Source organism: Thermobia domestica, chromosome 5 (assembly GCF_964235325.1).
Source record: "Thermobia domestica chromosome 5, izTheDome1.hap1.1, whole genome shotgun sequence".
NCBI lineage: Eukaryota > Metazoa > Arthropoda > Insecta > Zygentoma > Lepismatidae > Thermobia > Thermobia domestica.
This window is the reverse complement of record NC_137458.1, coordinates 174,383,121-174,402,874: the sequence shown is the minus strand read 5'-3', so window position 1 is coordinate 174,402,874 and position 19,754 is coordinate 174,383,121. Positions and strand designations below refer to the sequence as shown.

General features: G+C 37.7%; 1 protein-coding gene across 2 annotated transcripts in view; it reads left to right on the top strand.

Moving 5' to 3' along the window:
• The window catches only part of LOC145686288 (putative tubulin polyglutamylase TTLL2), a 192,843-nt gene that overhangs the window by 42,586 nt on the left and 130,503 nt on the right, over positions 1-19,754 (top strand). Inside the window, exon 1 of one of the 2 annotated variants that reach the window (XM_081759423.1) lies at positions 4,796-4,954. The exons of the other annotated variant lie outside the window; for it this stretch is intronic. The gene's annotated coding sequence lies outside the window, so the exon portion shown is untranslated. Of the gene's footprint in view, positions 1-4,795; positions 4,955-19,754 lie in introns of those variants that run through there. 2 annotated transcript variants of the gene reach the window in all.

Below are 19,754 nucleotides of genomic sequence, written 5' to 3'. Positions count from 1 at the left end.
ATTAAAGTCTTCTATTCCAATGTTGCGCAGGGTACCTCGAGGGGCTAGAGCTACAGTGGCAAACTCTCTGTGCGAGGTATTGCAACAGATTGTACGTACAAACGACTTATAAGCTTGGATGGATCTCTTCTTCTTTCCTTACGTTACACTGTGCGTGCCATCAAAAGCTGACAAAGTGAATAATTTAACATCATGGGTTAAACAAAGAGTGCGATGTTGGTCTGATTCTCGTTGCGAAGCCCTTCCTAACCACAGTAAAAAATCCTTCAAAGCTCGACTACCAGTAAATTCCACATTTAACGTTAAGAATGTCGAGAACAAATTAGTAGATGGTGATGTCCGCAACGCAGTACGGCTTCTCATCTCAGAAGATACTATAGCTTCTCCGAATGGATCGGTATTAGAAGCATTAAAAGAGAAACATCCGGCTCACAGCCACCCTTTTGAACCTCCCGATCTCATTAAGCCCAGTATTGTAGTGCCTAGAATATCAGCTGACGAGTTTACGAAAGCACTTAAATCATTTCCTTCCGGGTCCTCAGGAGGTATGGACAGTCTCCGTCCTTCAATATTAAAGGACCTCCTACTCTCCCAAGACTGCAAAACTAAAGACCACCTGACTAACGCCATCTGCGATTTTCTCCATCTGATTATTTCCGGTGATGTGCCCACAGAAATTAGACCTATTTTCTTTGGAGCATCACTAATAGCTTTGAGGAAGAAAAGTGGCGGCATTCGTCCTATCGCAATAGGCAATGTGTGGAGGAGATTATCAGCCAAAATCATTTGCCATAGAATTAGAGAACCTCTAACACATTTTCTATCCCCACACCAACTTGGAGTTTGCGTCTCACATGGAGCAGAAGCAGCAGTCCACGCTGCTCGTATGTATTACTCTTTTCCACACCAGCAGGAGAAAGTATTTCTGAAAATAGACTTCAGAAACGCACTTAACGAGTTGAATCGTGACTCTATGCTCATACAGGTAAAAAACAGTTTTCCATCAATTTATCGATACGTACATCAGTGCTACTCGCAACCGAGCAACTTATACTTAGGAGATGAAATAATCCTCTCTCAGCGTGGCGTACAACAAGGCGACCCTCTTGGCCCTGGTTTGTTCGCACTAACTTTACAATCCATCATTAATAGTATCAATACAGAACTGAACATATGGTATTTGGATGACGGGACTATAGCTGGAGACAAGGATACAGTACTAGAGACATTAGAAATGATCCGTAGACGGGCTAAGGAGATCGGATTGCAAATGAATTTCTCCAAATGTGAGGTCAGCTTTCTCGAAGTTTCCAATGAGCAGTCTAATAACCTCTTCAAGCTGTTTGACGAAGCCGCGCCTGGGATGCAAAGAATTTCGACAGATGACGCCAGCTTATTAGGAGCAGCATTATCTAATGAGGCAAGACGAACAATATTAAAGGACAAAATTTCTAAATTAGAATTCTTCTTTACACGTCTTTCCTTGATTTCAGCTCACTCTGCCTTTTACCTACTACGTGCCTCATTGTCCATGCCAAGGCTGCTATACTTTCTTCGCTGTGCTCCTTCTTGGCGGGATGCTGATCTACTGGAATGCTATGACAACACTTTGAAAACCGGTCTAGAATCTATCCTGAATTGTTCACTCAACAATAACTCTTGGTTGCAGGCGTCCCTTCCTGTTAACCACAGAGGTCTCGGCATTCGTTGCGCCATGGATCTGGCTATTTCATCCTTCCTGTCTTCATTCTATGGCGCTAAGCCATTGATCGAGACCATTCTCCAACAAGATCTTAGCCTAGTATCGGATTCGGATGTCAACGATAGCATTGCTAAGTGGTCATCTATAGTGGGATCAGATCCACCTGACCTTGATAAGAGAGGACTACAATCCTCTTGGGACGATCCTCTTATAAGTCATCACTTTTCAGCTCTACTTCAGTCATCCGATAACCCAGAAGATAAGGCCAGACTTCTAGCTACATCATCTCCAGAAGCAGGCGCTTGGCTTCATGCTATCCCGTCACCTTCTTTAGGATTACATCTTCCCAATGACAGTTTTCGAATTGCCAGTGCACTGCGTTTGGGAGCAGATGTTTGCGAGCAACACAGATGTCCTGCCTGTAGAAGTGTCGTAGACAAGAAGGGCCTTCATGGACTCTCCTGTGCCAATAGTGCGGGCAGACATTCACGCCACTCCAGCGTCAACGACATTATCATGAGGGCACTAATTTCAGCAGGCGTTCCTTCTATATGTGAACCGTTGGGATGCAGTCGTGCAGACGGCAAGAGGCCAGATGGTATGACCCTAATACCGTGGAAGAAAGGAAAAGCACTTCTATGGGATTTTACTTGTTCCGACACCTTCGCCCCTTCAAATTTACATTCTTCCTCAGCACAAGCTGGCAACGTGGCTGCTCGCCGAGAAACAGAAAAACGCAGGAAGTATAGCAATTTACTCGACAAATATCATTTTGTCGCTATAGCTATTGAATGGGGTGGTTCATGGGGTCCCGAAGGCCTTAACTTTATAAAAGAAGTTGTTCACCGCATTTCTTTATCGTCAGGAGATGCTAGAGCAACCTCTTTTCTACTGCAACGCATCAGCATGACAGTACAAAGAGGGAACGTTGCATCAGTTTTGGGAACGCTACCCTCTGGTAAGGAGCTGGAGGAGATCTTTTGTCTGTAATCTGGGCGAAGGTTTGAGGATGCTGTTGCGAGCCTTATCACAATAACGTGTCAAAAAAAAGAAGATTAATGATCTTTGCGTAACATGAGATAATCATGCTATATGTCACATACTCAATCAGATAACCCACACAAGAAGAATTCGGAAGTTTCCAGATCTTTTTAATGCAGTTCTTTTTCATTTGTGTGTGTGTCTGGGTAGTGTAGTGTTGGTAAAACAGAAGTGGATTTTGAGTAATTTCAGTTTTTAAGCGAAGTGTTTTTAAATCAAATAATGGGCCTGATTCGTGCATTTACAATTATCATAAGATTTTCTTTTCTTTTTAATGTAACTGTTTTTCGTTTGTATAGCCTATGTGTAATTACCCAAATGTAGTGTTGAGATATCCGATATACCCATTCTTAGATAGCTCTCAAACAATGTTAATTAAATCTAGTTATTTTGTTATCTATTATAGCAAGTAAATGAATTTTTTTAAAGAATAAAATTGAAATGTCTTTTTCATTGTTGGAGTTCAATCAGTTAAGGAAATGTAACGAATTCTTTCAACGAAAAGTGATAATAACTATACAATTTTTGGACTTGGAATACAATATCACACAAAAACGAAAAAGGCACACTTTTTATCACATTTCCGAATATATTAGAAAAAGATCATTCATTAAAAACTCACTAAAACTCACTAAAACGCGGAGCACTTTTAAAACACGTCTATTCCCATCAACAAAACAACAATCAAATGCTGAATCAAAAATTATGGGAACGACTATACCGGTAATCCACATTGCTCACTAGCCAATTTGTTTCCAAACTACAGAATATCATAGACACATATTTTTCGCAACGACGTTCCGGGGTCTTCCCGTCCAACTAAAGCACTGCGTATGCGAAGACCAAGCACCAACATGTCCTAGCACGCTTCTAGAAGTATCATTTCGCCCGTGCTTGTACATTGTATTTGTATCTTAATGTAGTTTTCTGTAGTGTTTCAATGTGTGTTACGCATAGGAAATAGCTCTCGTGAAAGAAACGGTAATATCCTAGTTTATGTATGAATTCATGATTTATGTACTCTTTCGTCAGGATATGAAGTCATGTTACCTTATGTATTATTTCTTGTGGGAGGAGTTGCATTGCTGGGTACAGGTCCCTAAAGTATGAATATAAATACAGCATTTGGACATACCATGAAAGGACAGTGCAGAAAACACCAACCAACAACCAACTTTTGTTAGATGGCAACTAAAAAATACAAATTGTAACTGGCGTAATGGTAAGGCGAAGCTGGTCGGCCCGTGCGATAGAGCACGGGTAAATTTGATGGGAGCAGGTGAGTAGTGATTGTGAATATCCTCGTCAGCGAGCATACTAAAAAATCATATTATGTTCCTCATATTGCCAAATGCTTTACAAGTTAGAGTGCTTTACCACATAGAAATTCAGTTCATCTTGACTTCCTTAGGTAAAATCTATTACGTGGTGAAAACAACACACTTTTGATTACATTTGATGGAATTATTAGAGATGTCACAGGTAAGATTCCCATATATTATGATTACTTATTCGTGTGTTCTTTTGAAGTAATATTAGTAATTTCTTCTGTAAAATATACAAATCTATGGTTTCTTAAACTAGGATGGCATCATAGAAGTACATTGTGTGCTGCATTACTGTTAATACTTAGAATCATCACAGATACATGACTTCCTATAGCACTTGTAATGGTTTCACACTAGTGGCTCTACTGTTGTAAATATAAAATACAGCTTCCCTACGTTGTGCAAAAATACTCCGCCAGTGGAAATTAACATTTAATACAGTCCTCTTTCGTATGCACTCACTCATTGTAATCAGAAAATTATTATTCTTATAACGAACTATTGTTAATCTGCACCCCACTGTACAACTGTAAGATTGTAATTTTAAAGACCCTTAGCTACTGTACAAACTTACCAAATTTCACATGCATACAAGATGAAGCTGAAACGTTATCAAGAAAGTGCGAAGGATGGGATCAAATTTGAACCCTCGCTTTGCAACAGTTAATTGTGTACTTTATAGAAAGGAATTTTTGTCATCTCCTTATTTATCACTTACTAAATTGTAAAAACAGTTTATTCATATGTTTCACTTTAATTGTAATCTCTCTGAATATGATAATTAAAAAACTTGAGAGAGAGAAATTTTTAATTTTATTTTTTATACTTTCACAACGATATTTGGAAGACACAGTGTTCTCCTTCAACAAGATTGTGGAAGAAGGTAAGTTGTCATATAATAATTATAAACTCTACACAACTTTAATTCCTATTGTAACATGAAACGAGTGCCCTATTAGTGCAGTGGTATAGTGAAAATGTTACTTTAGACGATAAACAATAAAAGTATGCTATGCATTTTATTGCTCTGGTTTTCGAGCTTATAAATTTATTTAAAAACAAACACTGCTAATTTATGATGACGAGACGTCTCGATTTTAATGTCGTTATCCCTTCTTTCAGAAGGACTCCGGTGTTGCGAAAAAATGCAAATGGGAAGCACAGTGTTCGTTTTATTATTTTTAAAAAGCACCCTGTTTTTTTTTTTTTTTTCGTAGATACGGAGAATAAGGCAAGTCTTTATTTTAGGCAAGGCAGTGACAATAACCAAATAATCTGAGCCGGTTCACGCAATTATAGTTACAGTTCCCAAGAAGGAAAGACAGAAAACAACGCGCCCTGCGGGGCTCTAACCCGCCTTCACTCGCTGACGCTCGTTTGGCAATACTATGTACTGACAGGATATCACTGCCTTGCCCAAAGTAAAGAGTTACCGAGAATAATTTTAACGTACTCTTTTCATTACAGTTGAGTCATCATTTAAAAACATTTTGGCTCTGTAGTAAACTTCATCGGCCTTATGCACAGTCGTTTTCAGCATTGAATTAAGAACTTTACTGTAAGTCTTTACTTTGGCCATTTCATTATGAGAATAAACCTGTAGATATGATGGTTCCTTTCTGTACCAAAGTTTAATATTGCCGAGCCTCTTTCTGTACCAGTATTGCCGAGCAAGCGTCAGCGAGTGAAGCTGGGTTTGAGCCCCGCAGGGCACGTTGTTTACTGTCTTCTTTAGGAATCGATTTATTGAACGATTCATTAAATGAAATGGCCAAAGTAAAGACTTGCGAGCTTGACTAACGCGTTATGCGAATTTCCGTATTTAGTTACACGTAAATGAAGTGAACAATGTTTTGGCAGACCATGACTTTTACGCAGGATTGTCCAAATACAATAAGAGAAATCAATATAAGAGAGAATAGGACTCACTTAAATGGTTTCTCCTAAGGTGTCTGGATAACCCTGCAAATAAGTCGTCGTTGGCCTTGTTCGATAATAATCGTTGTTAACTTCACTTACGTGTTACTAAATATGGAAGTTAGCATCACGCGTTAGTCAAGCTCTTAATACAATGCTAAAATCACTTTGCATAAGGTCTCATGTTTCGATATTCGATTATCTTCCTTGAGTAGATACTGTATCAAGGTTACTTCTCCCTCATTAGCATAATAATGACAACAAAGCCTATGCATAGTAGATTGTAAAATTGTACTAGTTCGCTGAGTATCTCATTTTCTATTTTCTAAATCTAGTCACCGTATGCTAATTTCAATGTTCTCCCACCAGAATTGGACCCGGAACCCTCGTTTATGAAGAACTCTCGTGCTACCATTAGATTAGCTAGAAAATCGAAAATAACTATGTAAGAGAAATTATATAACCTTAAATAGTAATTATAAAATTTTCTGTAAACAGTCCGAAAGGCAGATTGCGTTAAAATCCTAGCAATGAGTGCAATTTAGTATTAATATTTGAAAGAAAACTGCACAGTAAAAAATGGTTGTCAACTCAATTTTAACACAGGGCAGTAGTTCCAGGATGACTACCACTATGCGGGGTTAATTTAACACAAACCCCACGCTGTTGGCGTTTAACACAAGGGTTGTGTTACGTTTTTAACACAACTTGTGTTGAGCGGTGTTAAATTCGAATCGGTGTTAGTATTTTCGGTGTAGATTCGACACCATGTGAGGGTTGGTGCTGTAGGGACAAGTGCTGAATGTTACTTTGGCGGTGTTGCACCAACACAAAAGAAATTACAGAGTGTAGTGTGTTAATTATTTTATGTTAATATTACACTATGCCGAGTATCAATATAACAGTCTCTGCGTTATTTCAACATCATTTTCTTATTATTTCAACACACCATCTGTGTCAAAGTTCAAGGTCAAAGCCATATAAGTAACACCGTTTTGCTGTTAATTCAATACCCCCTGTGTTAAAGTTCAAGGTTAGACCACCACATTAACCCCGTTTATGGTATTAGTCCGACTCCACTTCTATATTACTACGACAAAAATTTTGGTGTTCAAGTAACTCCGTGTGCGGTGTTCACGTAACCCTTTTTTGTGTTGAAAAAGCTTGTGGTGTGCATGCTTACGCTTACGGTGGTTCGCCGTCTTTGAATACTATAACATGACAACCAATTCATCGCGTTCGGAAATAACGAAATGAACAGACTTAACGAAAAGAACTGCAACAGATTAATTAGTGAACATTGTTAATTTCATCAAGTGATTCCAAACACGCCCTTTCTTGAAATGCCCTGTTAAAATATTAAAGGCCAAGGAAGGAAACAAATTCTAATTTTAAAAAAAGAATAGTAGACCACAGAAAAACGTCCATTTATATAATCCCCCAACTTCTCATAATTGTTTGAAAATGGTATCAATCGTTTGTGCATCCTTTGTGCAGAAATGTGCAACACAAATTTTCGTTTGTGCAACAATGAACAATCAGCTAAAACAAAAACAAAGTGGGAGGCTGTCTAGACGGTAGCCCCCACCTTGTCCAAATTGGTCTTAAATGATGTCAATCGTTTTCCCATCGTTTTTGTAGAAATGTGAAAAACAAATTTTCGTTTGTGCAACAATGGACAATGAGGTAGAACAAAAACAATGTTGGGAGTTGTCTTTACAGTAGCCTCCCACCTTGTCAAAATTCATCGAAGAAGGTGTCAATCGTTTGTGCATTGTTTGTGCAGAAATGTGCAACACAAATTTTCGTTTGTGCAACAATGAATAATGAGCTAGAACAAAAACAAAGTGGAGACTGTCTAAACGTTAGCCCTCACCTTGTCCAAATTGGTAGAAAATGGTGTCAATCGTTCGTATAGAAATGTGCAACAATAATTATCTTTAGTGCAACAATGAACAATGTGCTAGAAAAAAAACTTGGGGGCTGTCTTAACGGTAGCCCTCCACGTTGTCATAATTGATCGAAGAAGGTGTCAATCGTTAGTGCATTGTTTATGCAGAAATGTGCAACACAAATTTTCGTTTGTGCAACAATGAACAATGAAGTACAACAAAAACACAGTGGGGAGCCGTCTAAACAGTAGCCCCCACCTTGTCATATTTGATCGAAGAAGGTGTCAATCGTTTATGCATTGCTTGTGCAGAAATTTGGAACACAATTTTTTGTTTCTGCAACGATGAACAATGAGCTACAACAAAAACAAAGTGGGAGGCTGTCTAGACGGTAGCCCCCATCTTGTCCAAATTGGTCTTAAATTATGTCAATCGTTTTTCCATCGTTTTTGTAGAAATGTGAAACACAAATTTTCGTTTGTGCAACAATGCACAATGCAAAAAACTTGGGGGCTGTCTTAACGGTAGCCCTCCATGTTGTCAAAATTGATGGACAAATGTGTCAATCGTTTATGCATTGCTTGTGCAGAAATGTGCAACACAAATTTTCGTTTGTGTTGTCTAAGCGGTAGTCCTCACCTTGTCCAAATTGGTCGAAAATGCTGTCAATCGTTTCCGAAAAAATGTGAAACACATACTTTCGTTTGTGCAACAATGAACAATGAGCTAGAACAAAAACAAAGTGGGGACTGTCTAAACGATAGCCCCCGCCTTGTCCAAATTGGTCGAAAATGATGTCAATCGTTTGTGCATCGCTTCCGCAGAAATGTAAAACACATACTTTCCTTTGTGCAACAATAAACAATGAGCTAGAACAAAAACAAAGTGGGGACTGTCTAAACGATAGCCCTCGCCTTGTCCAAATTGGTCGAAAATGGTGTCAATCGTTTGTGCATCGTTTATGCAGAAATGTGCAACATAAAATTTTCGTTTGTGCAACAATGAACAATGGGCTAGAACAAAAAAGCGGGAAGCTGTCTATACGGTATCCCCCACCTTGTCCAAATTGATCGAAAAGGGTGTCAATCTTTTTTGCAGAAATGTGCAATACAAATTTTCGTTTGTGCAACAATGAACAATGAGCTAGAACAAAAACAAAGTGGGGACTGTCTAAACGATAGCCCCCGCCTTGTCCAAATTGGTCGAAAATGATGTCAATCGTTTGTGCATCGCTTCCGCAGAAATGTAAAACACATACTTTCCTTTGTGCAACAATAAACAATGAGCTAGAACAAAAACAAAGTGGGGACTGTCTAAACGATAGCTCTCGCCTTGTCCAAATTGGTCGAAAATGGTGTCAATCGTTTGTGCATCGTTTCTGCAGAAATGTGCAACATAAAATTTTCGTTTGTGCAACAATGAACAATGGGCTAGAACAAAAAAGCGGGAAGCTGTCTATACGGTATCCCCCACCTTGTCCAAATTGATCGAAAAGGGTGTCAATCTTTTTTGCAGAAATGTGCAATAGAAATTTTCGTTTGTGCAACAATGAACAATGAGCTAGAACAGAAACAATGTGGGGACTGTCTAAACGTTAGCCCTCACCTTGCCCAAATTGTTCGAAAATGGAGTCAATCGTTTGTATATTGTTTGTGCAGAAATGTGCAACAAAATTTTTCGTTTGTTCAATAATGAACAATGAGCTAGAACAAAAACAAAGTGGGTGCTGTCTAAACTGTAACCTCCATCTTGTCAAAATCGATCAAAAATTGTGTCAATCGTTTGTGGAGAAATGTGCAACACAAATTTTCGTTTGTGCAACAATGAACAATGAGATAGAACAGAAACAATGTGGGGACTGTCTAAACGTTAGCCCTCACCTTGCCCAAATTGTTCGAAAATGGAATCAATCGTTTGTATATTGTTTGTGCAGAAATGTGCAACAAAATTTTTCGTTTGTTCAATAATGAACAATGAGCTAGAACAAAAACAAAGTGGGTATTGTTTAAACTGTAACCTCCATCTTGTCAAAATCGATCAAAAATTGTGTCAATCGTTTGTGGAGAAATGTGCAACACAAATTTTCGTTTGTGCAACAATGAACAATGAGTTAAAACAAAAGGAAAGTTTGTGCTATCTAAGCGGTAGCCCCCACCTTGTCAAAAATTGTGTCAGTCGTTTGTGTATCGTTTGTGCAGAAATGTACAACAGAAATTTTCGTTTGTGCAGCAATGAGCTAGAACAAATCAATGTGGGGTCTGTCTAAATGGTTGCTTATCCATCTTGTCAAAACTGATCGAATATAATGTCCGTCAATTGGCCGGGACATTTGAGGATAGCACATATTTAAAGGCATTAATCATTTGTGCTTCATTAGTGCTGAAATGTGCTCTAGTTTTAATGTTTGTACAATAACACTTATGATGTTATTTATATTTCAGAAATTCCTGCCAACTTGACGTCAAGTTGGCCGGGATATTTTTCTAATAAGTAAATTTTGATATTCTGATTATTTGTACTACGTTTCGTGTCAGGTTGCCCGGGACACTTTAGCAAAACTGTTTTCAATGTCAATTTATACTTCAATGTTTGTGCTCGAAAGTGCTTGAATATTGTCGTTTGTGCAGGGAAACTAACGGTCTTATTAAATAAATTACGAGAAGCAAGGTGCCTGAACTTGGTTCCCCCGACCTGGAGGGCAAACGATTGAGATTAGTGTAATTTGTTAGTGTTTCGTTTGTGCACTAAACCCCATCAGTTCTGCTTTATTAGTTCTAGAGATATAAGCGAAAAACTTGTATGGGGGCGAAGTTCATGCTTCCCGACCGACTCCAAGCAAAACGATGAAAGTATTGCCGTTCGTTAGTGCATCGATTGTGCTTGAAACCCTATCGTTTGTGCTTCAATAGTACATGGTGAGTAATAAGCCAAAAACCGAAAAGAGTTGAAAACTAATATCTCCATATCTCCAAAACTAATAACGCATATACGGTGAGTTTCGTGCACAAAGAAGGACAAGCGATGCACTAACCAACGGCACTAATCCCATCGTTTGTGCTTCGCATGTGGTAGAAATGCAAGCATTTTATTTCAAAAGAAATGGCAAAAATTTGTATCTAGTTTCCTACTCTGTTTTCATTTTTTGGGTTATAACTCAGGAAGTATTGAAGCACAACGATGGTGTTTCGTGCACAAACGATGCTCTAACTAACGGCACTACTTTCATCGTTTCTGCTTGAAATCGGAGGGCCACTGTAAGCTTGTCTCGTACCAGTTTTTCGCTTATATCTCTGGAACTAATAAAGCGCAAACGAGAGCTTCGTACACAAACGAGCACAAACGATGCAATAACCAATGGCACTATTTCCATCGTTTGTACCTCAAGTCGGGGGGCTAGCTTCAACATGGCTCCCTACCACTTTTTTTGCTTATATCTCCGTAACTAATAAAGAACTTTCCTGTAGAAACGAGCACAGACGATGCACTAAGGAATGACACAATTTTCATCGTTTAAACTTTAAGTCAGGGGTTCAAGTTTACACAGGCCCCTATGTTTTTCGCTCATCAGCTCATGAGCGCAATTGACGCGCTAACCATTGACACTAATTTCATCGTTTGTGCATCACACGTTGGAGGGATACGAGCATTTTGTTTCAAAAGATATATTAAAATTGTATCCAGTTTCCAACTCTTTTCAGTTTTTGGCTTCTAACTCACCAGGAATTATTATAACACAAATGATGTTGTTTTGTGCACTAACGAGCAAAATCGATGCACTAACAAACAACACTTTCACTGTTTGTGCTTGAAGTCAATCGGAAAGTGTGAACTTCACCCCATACCAATTTTTTCGCTTATATCTCCAGAACTAATAACGCAGAAACGATGGGGTTTCGTGCACAAACGAAGCACTAACTAAAGGCACTAATTTCATTCTTTGTACTCCAAGTCGGGGGGATTTCACGCACCTGAAATTAAAAATGTTACCGTTCTTTTCTCGTTAAGTATCTAATAACGCCGTTAGTTTCCCTGCATAACCATTTTTGACAAATATGGACAAGGTGGAAGCAACCGTAAAGACAGCCTACCACTTTGTTTTTGTTCTAGCTTATTGTTCATTCTTGCACAAACAAAAATTTGTATTGCACATTTCTGCACAAACGTTTGGCACCAATTTCGAACAATTTTGAGAAGGTGGGGACTGCCGTTCAGTCACCCACTTTTTTCTAGCTCATTGTTCATTGTTGCACCAATTAAAAAATGTGTTTTGCACATTTATGGACAAAAGTGATTGGTACCATTTTCGACCAATTTGGGCAAGGTGGGGGGTATCGTTTAGACAGCCCCCACCCCTTTGTTTTTTCTAGCTCATTGTTCATTCTTGCACAAACGAAAATTTGTGTTGCACATTTCTGTACAGACAATGCAGAAACGATTGACATTTTCGTCCAATTTGAACAAGGTAGGGGTTACCGTTTAGACAGTTCCCACTTTGTTTTTGTTCTAGCTCATTGTTCATTGTTGCAGAAACGAAAATTTGTGTTGCACAATTCTCCAGAAACGATGTACAAACGATTGACACCATTTCCGACTAATTTGAACAAAGTGAGGGCTACCATTTAGACGGCCCCCAGTTTGTTTTTGTTCTAGCTCATTGTTCATTATTGCACAAACGAAAATTTGTGTTGCACATTTCTGCACAAACGATGCAGAAACGAATGACACCATTTTCGAACAATTTGAACAAGGTGGGTGGCTCCCGTTTACACAGCCCCTCGCTTTGTTTATCCTCTAGCTCATTGTTCTTTCTTGCAGAAACGAAACTTTTTGTTGCACATTCCTGCACAAATGATTGACATCGTTTTCGACCCATTTGGACAACGTGGGGGCTACCATTTAGACGGCCCCCAGTTTGTTTTTGTTCTAGCTCATTGTTTATTGTTGCACAAACGAAAATTTGTGTTGCACATTTCTCCACAAACGATGCACAAACGATTGACACCGTTTTCGAACAATTTTGTGAAGGTGGCGGGGGGCTGTCGAAATGGACGTTACAAAACACTTCATTTAGAACATCTTCGTTTTTTTTCTGTTTTCCCCATCTTTTATTGATTTATTTCTTGATGGTGAGAAACACAACCTTCACCAACAGCTTGTTAAAGAATGATAGGTAGGAAACTCTTACCTATATCCTTATAATATGATTGCTTCTTAATCGTGTTTCTGTTAGTTTTCCGCCATTTTTGAAACACAGTCCCCGGTGTTGACTCGTGAGCTCTAGTTCACTGTAGAAGGGACACAGTAAAACGGTGTTGTTTCTCGCTGTTGACATATTTCTTCAGAAACATTATGTAAAACAACTAAGAACATATCGCGCAGTTTGTATGTTGAAATTTTGTGAATACCCGGATTTGTTTAAGTATTTCTTTCTACTCAGTTTGGTGTTTGTCTGTAGCTACAGTCCACAAGCGTTTATAACTAGATGTCTAACATATTTGGTAATCACGCAGAAAACAACACCGAAGATTCTACACTTGTGCTAATTCAACACCCAGGCAGTGTGTAATTTCGACTACCGACATTTGACACACAACTTCAAATGGAGAGTTACCTGTTTGTGTTATGTTTTAACACAATCGTGTTAATACATGGGCTTGTCGTTAAATAACACAACGATTTTTTACAACGTGGTATCATCACACAGATACAAAGCTATCTCATTCAATGTTTAACATGCATGGACTAAAGTACCGTAAGTGCTTTTTCAACAAAAGCTGTCTAAGGCAGTCTTCCAGCCAAAGCGTTTATTTTAAAATTTATTATTCGCCTGTGGCCTGAACAGGAAAATTAAGTAAAGAGTCTAGCCTAAAAATGGGTCATAGTATGAAAATATCATAAGTCTACTTTAAAAAGTCTTATATGCTGCGAAAACAATAATCCCGTAACATAGGGGAAAATGTCAAGGAGATAAGTCTAAAAGAAGCAAAAGCCCTTATTGGAGTGACTTGACTTGAAAATTAATTAAATTTAAATTTTATCAACTCAAACTTGAGAAGTGATAGAATAAAAAGAATTTTACATTGACGACTAGTGCCATTCAAGATGATAGATTATAGTCTACTATTCGACAATTCATTTTTGCTTTACAGTAGATGTTACTTATAGTTTCCAAACTGCTTAAGACGACAGAACTGTTTAGTTTTCGTTCTGTAGTTTCCAACTTTTTAAAAGAATGAAAGAATACCAATAGTATTAACGCTGTGAAACTCACAGTATTTATTAAAAGGAAATTTTAAAATTTCACTGAAGCTTCTACTCCTACCTAATAGCTTTAGTTTTAGGACAATATTTCTGCCAAGTCTCATTGAAGTTAGTAGATGTAAATATATGAATTTTTTTCGCAATATACTTTGCAACATTTTGAAATACAAAAAAGTGTACTTAATAAGCTCCTGGTCGTACACAGTAAAAAATGGTTGTGTTATTTCAACTCAAATTTAACACAGAGCAGTGGTTCCAGCTTGACTACCACTATGCGGTGTTAATTCAATACAGACCCCGCGGTGTTAGTGTTTAACATAGGCGGTGTGTTACGATTTTAACACACAACCGGTGTTGAGCGATGTTAAATTCGAATCTGTGTTAGTATTTTCGGTGCTAATTCGACACCATGTCAAGGTCAGTAGTGTGGGGAAAAGTATTGAGTGTTACTTGTGGCGGTGTTGCACGAACACGAAGAAAGTAACAAAATGTGTAGTGTGTTAATTATTTTGTGTTAATATTACAGCATATCAAGTATTAATAACACAGTTCCTGTTTTATTTCAACATCATTTTCTTATTATTTCAACACACAATCTATGTCATAATTCAAGGTCAAAGCCGTATAAATAATACCGTTTTGGTGGTAATTCAACACTCCCTGTGTTCAAATTCAAGGTCAAACCACCAGATTAACACGGTTTTTGGTGTTAGTTCGACTCCAGTTCTGTGTTACTACGACACCTGTATTTCGGTGTTGAAATAACTCCGTGTGCGGTGTTGATAGAACCAGTTTTTCTGTGTTAGGAAAGCTTGTGGAGTGCATGCTTACGATTACCGAAGATTCTATTTTTAAAATAAGAATAGTAAACTACAGAACATTTCATTGAGAAAATCTTCATAAACTGTTTTGTCGTCCTCCTCAACACTTATTGTGAAGTGTTTCTTGATGGTTCGAAACACAACCTTCACCATCTTGTTCAATAATGATAAGAAACTCTTACCTATATCCTTATAGTGTGTTTGCCTCTTAATCGTGTTTCTACTGGTTTTCCGCCGTTTTTGGTACACAGTCCCCGGAGTTGACTGGTGAGCTCTAGTGCAGTGTAGAAGTGGCACAGTAATATGGCGTTGTTTCTCTCTGTTGACATATTTCTTCAGAAACATTATGTAAAACAATTGAGAATACATCGCGCGGTTTGCACGTTGACATTTTGCGAATACCTGGATTTGTTTAAGTATTTCTTTATACTGTGTTTGACTGTAGCTTTAGTACATAAACCTTTATAATTAGATGGCCAGCATATTTGGCAATAACGCAGAGATCAACACCGAAGATTCTACACTTGTGTTAATTTAACACCCAGACTGTGTGTCATTTCAACTACCGACATTTGACACACAACTGTAAATGGAGAGTGAATTGTTCTAATCACTTGTTTGTGTTATATATTAACACAATTGTGTTAATAAATAGGCATGTCGTTGAAATAACAACGATTTTGTTTACAGTGTACTCTTAATATCAAGTTTCATGGTTAGTGTGTTCCTGTGTTTAAAATAATACCGGATTTGGAATGATACCACAGGCATGTGTAGCAATCCACAAATAAGGGAGAAATTTGTTGAAATTCCCGCGATTTCGCCAACAAGGTATTGTTAAATTTAAAGCTACATGTAATGTTGATAAAGCATTAAAGGAATAACACAAATTACAAATAGTGATCGAACTTACAACTCTAGTCACAAGAACGATTCTATTCAAGGTGTCACCTCACCTTCCTATCTAGAACAAGACCCGGGTTCGATTCCCGGCAGGAGCTCATGTGTTTCAGATTCCACGTTAATCAGTAGGTCCTATCTCATATAGCCTTGCTACTGAAAGGGACGTTAAACTCAAAATCAACTCAACCTATCTAGGAGAAGGGCGTAAGAAAATTCATTACTGCTGCCAGCTAACAAATATTTATACTCCATTTCTTGTTCTCGTAAAATAATAATTCTATCTGTCAATCCATAAATGTAATAATATTATTATGTTCATGTGTAAATCTTAAAAGTATCTGACATAAACTATATATCTTTTGTTCCTATCAATAGCTTCGACTATGTGCCTTTTGTCCTTCTTTTGTCATTCTAGTTTAATAATAATAATAATAATAATAATAATAATAATAATAATAATAATAAATGGACACTCTTTTTCTTAGAAACTTGCAACTTTAAGATCTACAGTGTAGAGCTCTGCCGACGACAACACACTGGACATTGTTTATAAAAAGACCGAAAAACATTAGTCACTAACTTATGGCTACGGTTTGAACTGCAAGAAATGATCATATTTCTTCGCGATAATGTAAATACAAAAGTGAAATGTGTTTCTACACATTTTCCTTTTCTCTGATGAGTGGATAATTTAAAAAGCTTCTATTGTTGTAAAGAAAATAAAAAGTATGTTTGCAGGGGGAATCGATCTGGGGACCCCGTGAACGTGAGCCCACGGTTTTACCAATTACACCTTCTGCTTGCAAGGAATGCGCTACATTGAGTGATTCGTCGAAAGTATCCAAGCACTTTACATCGCATTGTATGTTTTTCCTTGTTTCGTGTTTATTGCGTTCACTCTTTGTGTTATTCGTAGAATGCACGAGAAAGCAAATACACTTTTGGCCACGATGCCCAGAATACTGTTTTAACTGATCAGCAAATAGGAAGCTACTGGCTAAATGATATGGGGTAATGTGTAGTATTTTATTTTCATAGCAACAAGTGGCAAGATACTATCCCACGGAAAATATGCATTTACTTGTTTCACAGACTATACATTTTTTGTATTCGAAATGTCGCAACGTACTTCGAAAAAATTTCATATATTCACATTTACTAACAGTACTTCAAGGAAACTTAATAGGAATATAGTCCCAAACATATTTTATTGTCGCTAAACAACTCTGGAAAATTTCTCGAATTATCGCGGATTCCCCCTAATTTGTGGATCTTGAGGTACCATGGTATGGTACCATTAAGAAACACGAATTATTACAAAGATAATGGTACACTAACGATGAATCTCACGTATTTATGATAGGAGCAGAAGCTTCCTAAAATTTCCGTGTAATAAAACTTTAAAGGGTTAATACGTTACCGTGAGATTATTTTAAATTGGAGGATACAGGGCGGAAACTAAGCCCATATTCATTTGCAGAAATTCGAAAACTATAAGGATCACCTAGTTTGATGCAACAAAATCTCAAAGTTGAGTTTTGTGGACCAGTGTTACAATTGTATTGCTAAATTTTAAAAAATGGTTTCAGAATATCTAAATTATCATTTTCATACTGTAGCAGAAGAAGATAATTACACACATGTATACCTACAGCATGTGACACAAGAATACTATAACTGCCTTTAGCTTCCGTACAAGAGATAAGGGTGACAGTTATCAAATTTACGAATGCAAAACCTACATCAATCTATGAAATTCCAGCCTCATTTGGGATTCAGGCAATGGTGTTCACAGAATATTTTGAAGGGAGGATTCAACAGTTAAACTCAGTGTCCCAGGAAACTAACCATTTCTGCATACGTTTCTTAATATGAAAAATGTTTATGTTTCGGTAAGATATGCTCAAGGGATTTAAATCACGAAACTCCCCTTTGGATACGCCACTTAATTGAGTTATACCATGGGGGTACAATGGCTTAGTGGTAGAGCGCTTCTCTCTGGTGCGTCGGGTTCCTGGTTCGCCCAAGTAAGTTTTTGATGAACATCATGTCGTAGGTATTCTCGGGGTACTCCCGTTTCCTCTCACATTATCATTCCGTCAATTCTTTGATCATCATTCACTTGCCTTAAGAATCTGCCTCCCTTAGCCTAAAGAGCATAATCGTGGCTGCAGTCAGGGCCGTGCTGTGGTACTAATGAGGGCGGTGGGCAAGTCTACTAAAAGGGCGCCCATACAAACGGGAATATATATATAGGGAGAGAGAGAGAGAGAGAGAGAGGCTTTGAAAGAAAGTATGGGTGCCATTTTAATATTGTCCTCCCATCTGCGCCTCGGCCATCCTAACGGTCATTTTCCTATTTGGATTTCCAGTTACAACTTCGAAAGCGTTTCTAATTTCTTCCATTCTGGCTACATCAACTGACCATTTGAGCCTCCTAGACTTGATGGCCCTAACAATGTTTGGTAAACGGTATAAAATTATGCAGTTCCTCCTTATGAAGTTTCCGCCTTTCCCCATTCCCGTTCCTTTTGGAGTTCGAATATTGGTTTAAGAATCTTGTTTTCAAATATTTTCAGTCTGCGATTTTCCCTCAGAGTCAGTGACCATGTTTCGCAACCATACAGCACAACAGACATGATTATCGTTTTATATTTTGAGCAACAAATTTCTCAACAGAATTAGTGACAACAAAAGATTTTTAACTGAATAATAGCACGAAATCCCTGCTTTCAGATGACATCAAATTTTTTAGTGATTATGGTTTGGGTCTGTTAATAATGATCCTAGATATTTGAAAGTATCCACTTTGTCGAAAGAAAATATTATTTGGAATTTAGCGCATCCATAAAATGCAGTATTACGATCCCGACAAACTTCCATTTATTTAGTTTTCTCTAAATTTACTTTTAAGCCTATATCCCTGCAAGCGTTAATTAAGATTTCTGCATTCCTTGCTATTATTCTATCATTACCTATTAAATTTACACCATAAGCATACGCCATAACCTGGCAAATACAATTATTCAGCTCTAGGACCTGATTGCTGTCTTTGATTTTCCTTATCGTGTTCTCCAGAACAAAGTAAATAATAATGACGACAACGCATCTCCTTGTTTCAGGTCATTCTCAACGTGAAAGCACGTGAACAAGAATTTCTCTACTCGAACCTTACTTTGAGATTCATTTAAACGTGTCTTAATTAATCTACCTTTTTCGGTATTGCAAATTCTGTAAGCATGTTGTACAATGTTTCCCTCCTACCAGACTCTAAAGTCAATAATTAATATGCCAGGATGTTGTATTCTCTCATTTCTTTTCAAGTATTAGTCGAATGGTAAATATCTGGTCGATAGTTGATCGATTTTACCTAAATCCGTTCTGATAATCTCCAATAATTTTATCTGCGTATGGAGTCAATCTTCCTAATACAATGTTTAAGAGGATTTATTGGATGTTGGCAGAAAAGAAATGCCTCGATAATTATTACGTAAATCTGTTTTGTTGCTTATCTTCTGAACTGGAACAATGATTGATTCTCTTGTGGTAATTCCTCCTTGTTTCAGATAATGAGAATGAGTTTGTGTATCTTGCTCTACAATTTTTCCCCTCCAGCTAAAATTAAGTCAGCCAGAATTTCGTCTACATCCGGAGATTTGTGTTTAACTTTTTTAAATAGCGATTTCTATTTCTGTCTGGTTAGGTTCTGGAATATACGGCTATGCTGTATGCATTTCACTTTCTCCACGCGCATTAGTTTTTGGCTATGTGTTAAGCAAATCGTCAAAGAAATCTTTCCATCTATTTAAGATGCTATCTGTATCAGTAAGAACTGTTCCTTTGGGTTTCTTTAATATATAAGCACGAAGTTGATAGCCTTCCTTAAGTT